This window comes from Vicugna pacos, chromosome 8 (assembly GCF_048564905.1).
Source record: "Vicugna pacos chromosome 8, VicPac4, whole genome shotgun sequence".
Classification (NCBI taxonomy): domain Eukaryota; kingdom Metazoa; phylum Chordata; class Mammalia; order Artiodactyla; family Camelidae; genus Vicugna; species Vicugna pacos.
The window spans coordinates 58,218,414-58,224,084 of record NC_132994.1 but is presented as its reverse complement, the minus strand read 5'-3'; positions in this window follow the sequence as shown (position 1 = coordinate 58,224,084).

The following is a 5,671-nucleotide window of genomic DNA, read 5'->3' as shown; positions in this document are numbered from 1 at the left end:
TCCTTGCCCTCTTCAGTGAGGTTATTTCATGTATTTTTTTGGTGTGATAATTTGTTTGTTGTTGAAGTATAATTGATTTATAGTATTAGTTTCAGATGTACAACATAGTGACTTGATATTTTTATAGATTATACTCCATTTAAAGTTATTTTAAAATAGTGTGTATATTCTCTGTATAGTACATTATATCTTTGTAGGTTACTTATCTTGTACCTAGTGGTTTGTACCTCTTTATCCCCTTTCCCTTTTTGTACCTCCTCTTTCCTCTGGTAACCACAAGTTTGTTCTCTGTATCTGTGAGACTGTTCCTGTTTTGTTATATTCATTTGCTTGTTTGATTTTTTAGATTCTACGTACAAATGAAAACATACAGTATTTGTCTTTCTCTTTCTGACTTACCTCACTAAGCATAATACCCTACAGTTCCATCTATGTTGTTGCAATGGTAAAATTTCATTTTTTAGGGCAGAGTAATATATTTAATATTTATCCATCCATCTGTTGATGGACACTTAGACTTAAGTTGCTTCCATGTTTTGGCTATCGTGAATAGTACAGCTGTGAACGTTGGAGTGCATATATCTCTTTGATTTGGTATTTTCATTTTCTTTGGATCTATACCTAAGAGTGGAATTGCTGGATTATATAGTAATTCTATTTTTAGTTTTTTGAGGACCCTTCATAATATTTTCTGTGGTGACTGTAGCAATTTATATACACACAGATAGCATATTAGGATTCCCTTTTCTGTATATCCTTTCCAACATTTTATTATTTGTTGTCTTTTTGATGACGGCCATTCTGACATGTGTGATGTGATAGCTCATTGTGGTTTTGATTTGCATTTCCCTTTCAATAAGTGATGCTGAGCATCTTTTCATGTGCCTGTTGGCCGTATATATGTCTTCTTTGGAAAAAATGTCTATTCAGGTTTTCTCTCCATTATAAAATCAGTTTGTTGTTTTTTAGATATTGAGTTGTATGAGCTGTTTATGTATTTTGGATATTAATCTCTTATCAAACATGTAAGTTGCAAATATTTTCTCCCATTCAGTAGGTTGTCTTTTCGCTTTTGTCAATGGTTCCCTTTGCTGTGCAAAAGCTTTTAAGTTTAATTAGGTACGATTTGTTTATTTTTGCTTTTACTTCCCATGCCTGAGGAAACATATCCAAAAAAAATTGCTAAAATTTATGTTAAAGAGTGAACTGCCTATGTTTTCTTCAGGAGTTTCATGTATTCTGGTCTTATCTTTGGGTCTTTAATCCATTTTGAATTTATTTTTGTATATGGTTTGAGAAAATACTCAAATTTCTTTTTATACATGTATCTGTTCAGTTTTCCCATTACCATGTATTGACGAGAGTATCTTTGTCTCATTGTATATTTTGACTTGTTTGCTGGAGGTTATTGACTGTAAGTGTGTGGGTTTATTTCTGGGCTTTCAATTCTATTCCATTGATCCATGTACCTGTTTTATTTTCCAGTACCACACTGTTTTGCATACTGTAGCTTTGTAATATAGTCTAATAAAGTCAGGTGGTGTGAAACCTCTAGCTTTGTTCTTTTTTCTCAAAAATTGCTTTGGCTATTTGAAATCTTTTGTGGTTTCATATAAATTTTAGGATTTTTTTTTATTTTTTTAAAAAATGTAATGGGTATTTTGATAGGGATTGCATTAAGTTAGTAGATTGCGTTGAGAAGTATGGACATTTTAATAATATTAATTCATCCAATTCATAAACCTGGCATATCTTCATTTATTGCTGTCATCTTATATTTCCTTTGTCAGTGTCTTATTGTTTTCAGAGTGTTAAGTTTTTCACCTTCATGGTTAACTTGGTTCCTAGATATTTTATTCTTTTTTGATGCAATTATAAGTGGGATTGTTTTCTTATTCTGATAGTTCATTATTGGTGTATAGAAAAGCAACAGATTTCTGTTTATTAATCTAGTATCCTGCAACTTTACTGAATTCGTTTATTAGTTCTAATAGTTTTTTGGTGGAGACTTTAAGGTTTTCTATATACAGTATCATGTCATCTACACTATGGTGACAGTTTTATGTCTTCCTTTCCAGTTTAGAAGCTTTTTATTTCTTTTCCTTCTTTGATTGCTGTGGCTAGGATTTTCAATACTATATTAAATAGAACTGGTGAGAGTGGGCATGATTTTAGAGGAAACTCTTTCAGCTTTTCACCATTAAGTATGATGCTAGATTGGGTTTGTCATAAATAATCTTTATTATGTTGAGATATGTTTCTTCTATAAAACTTTGTTGAGAGTTATTGTCATGAATGGATGTTGAATTTTTCAAATGCTTTTTCTGTGACTATTGAGATGATCATGTGATTTTTAATCTTTGGTTTTGATATTAAAATGGGTGTTAAAGTATTGTTGTTGTTATTATGAATTATTGTCAAATTCTCCTTTTATGTCTGTTAATATTTGCTTTAGATTTTGATATTCCTATATTAGGTACATTTATGTTTATTAATGTTATATCCTCTTCTTGTATGATCTCTTTTAATTCCCTTCATTGACTTTTGTTATAGACTTTGTTTTAAAGTCTACTCTGCCTGATATGATTATTCCTACCCACAGCTTTCTTTTTGTTTCCATTTGCATTGAATATCTTTTATCATCTCCTCAATTTTGCCTGTCTTAAGCTCTGAAGTAAGTTTCTTGTAAGCAGCTAAAGATAAGTCTTGTTTTTTCATTCAGTTAGCTATCTTATATCTTTGATTAGAGCATTTAGTCCATTGATAGTTAAAGTGATTATTAATAGGTATGTACTTATTGCCATTTTGTTACTTGTTTTCTCTTTGTTCTTAAAATTTTTCTCTGTTCTTTTCTTCCATTTCTCTGTTCCTTGTGGTTTGATGATTTCTTTAGTGTTGTGTTCCTTTCTCTCTAGGTTTTGTGTATCTGTTGTAGGTTTTTGATCTGTGGCTATGATACAGTTCATATATTTTGATCTATATCTACTTGTTTTAAACTGATAGTCATTTAAGTTAAAATACATCCTGAAAGTTGTAGACTTTTTACTGCTCTCCTCCAGGTTTTGTGTTTTTGATGTCATATTTTACTTCTTCATGTCACTTATTAACAGGTTTTTTTTTTTAGTTAATAGTTGATTTTACAAATTTTATTATCTATTTGCCTACTACCTTAGGGATTTTTCCTTTCCTGTAATTTCTTTTTTCTTATTCTAGCCTTTGTTTTTCATTTTAAAAAGACCCTTCAACACAAATTGTAAAGTCACCTTAGTACTGATGAACTGTTTTAGTTTTTGTTTGTCCTTTATCTCTCCTTCAATTCTCAATGATAACCTTGCTAGGTAGAGTTTCCTGGGTTGTAGGTTTTTCCCTATGAACACTTTAAATGTATCATGCCACTCACTTCTGGTCTGCAGTTTCTGAAGAAAAGTCAGCTGATAGTTTTATGTGACGCTTTGCTTTTCTCTTATTGCCCTCAAAATTCTCTCTTTATCATAACTCTTGCTATTTTAATTATGATGTCTTCTAGTGTTTCTCTTTGGACTCATCTTGTTTGGGACTCTATGATTCCTATACTTGCGAATCTGTTTCTTTCTTTAAGTTCAGGAAATTTTCAGTTATAATTTTATCAAAGACACTTTCCACCACTTTCCTTCTCTCTTCACTCTCTGGGCCTCCTATAATGTGAATGTTAATATGCTTGATGTTGTGTCAGAAGTCCCTTAAACTAACTTTATTATTTTTTTTAAATTTGTTTTCGCTTGTTTTGGTTGGATGATTTTTATTGTTCTATCTTTCAGATTGCTTTTGGGTTCTTCCGTATCACCTAATCTGCTGTTAATTCGTTCTAGTGTATTTTTCATTTCAGTTATTTTATTCTTTAGTTCAAACTAATTCTGTTTTATATTTTCCCATTCTTTCTTAAAATTTTTGATGTTTTCATCTATTATTTTCCCAAATTCTGTTAGCATTATTATTACTATTGCTTTGAACTCTTTGTCAGGTAAATTATTCATCTTTGTTTCATTAAGGTTTTTTCAGTTTTGCTTTCTTGTTCCTTCATTTAAAACAAATTGAAATACAAATTAACATTATCCATATGAAAAGCTGAGGAACCACAGAAGTCTTAAAGAAATGTTTCCAAAAGATGAATTGAAAATAAATGGTTTAAAAACATATACCAGAGTTACTGTAGGAGAGAGATACTTCATAAAGATAAATAGTACTGCAGTTTTAAATTTATATGTTCTTTATAACTTGACTGGAATTACAATGAAAAAGTTGCCTAAAATAAAAGTGGAGGTAGACAAATCCATGATAATAATTGGAAATTTTAACATACCTCTTTCAACTAAATGATAGAACCAACTGTCAAAAAATCCTTAGGCTAAAATATACAAAGAACTCTTAAATTCAACAAAAAAATAAACAAAACAACCTAAGTAAAAATGGGCCAGAAACTTTAACAGACACCTGACCAAAGATGATATACAGTTGGCAAATAATCATATCAAAAGATGATGAATATCATAAGTCATCAGAAATGCAAAATAAAATAACAATGAGATACTACTATACATCTATTATAATGACCAAAATCTAGAATGCTGACAACACCATATGCTGACAAGGATATGAAACAACAGGAACCATCATATATTTCTCCTGGAAATGCAAAGTGGTACAGCTATTTTGCGACACAATTTTGCAGTTTCTTGTGAAAGTGAGCTTTCTTATACTATATGATCCAGCAATCACACTTCTTGGAATTAATCCAAAGGAATTGAAAACTTATGTCCACACAAAAACTTTCAAATGGATGTTTATAGCAGCTTTATTTATAGTTGTCAGTACTTAGAAGAAATCAAGATGTTCTTTTGTAAGTGAATGGATAAATAAACTATGGTAAATCTAGACAGTGGAATATTATTCAGCACTATAGGAAGTGGCCTATCAAGCCATGAAAAGACATGGGAATGAAAAGATATTCCAGGAAATATATATGGTAAAAGTTGTATAAGATGACCACTCTGAAAATTATGTAGATATTAAAGAGAGATTCTAAAGAACAAAAAATTGATGAATATGCCATGTTTACTGACTGCAAGACACAATAATGCAGTGGTATAATTTCTTTCCCAATGAGTCTACATATTTAACACAAAATCCCAGCACTATGTGAATATGTGTGTGTGTGTGTGTGTTTAAACAGACCAGGTGAACCAAAATTTATAGGAAAATAAAAAGCATAAATATGCAAAGTAATCATGGAGCATTAAAGTTAAACTGGACAACTTACAGATATCACCATATATTATAAAACTAGACTAATTAAGATAGTCTAGATGAAAGTAACTATAAAATGGATTAGAGAATCCAGAAGCAGACTCAAACATACACAACCCCATATTATTATAACAGCAGTGACAATGCAGTTTATCCTTCTTACATCTTACATGAAAATCAATCCCAGGAAGATAGCTCATGTAAATGTAAAATGTAAAATATATAAATAAATAAATAACACTTTAAGAAGAAAATACAGATGATTATCTTGATGAATTTCAGGTAGGCAAATGTTTCTTAAATAGGATACACAAGTGTGGACCAAGAAGATAAATAATTGATAAAATGGACTAAATGGACTATATTATACTTGCAACCTTCTGTTCTT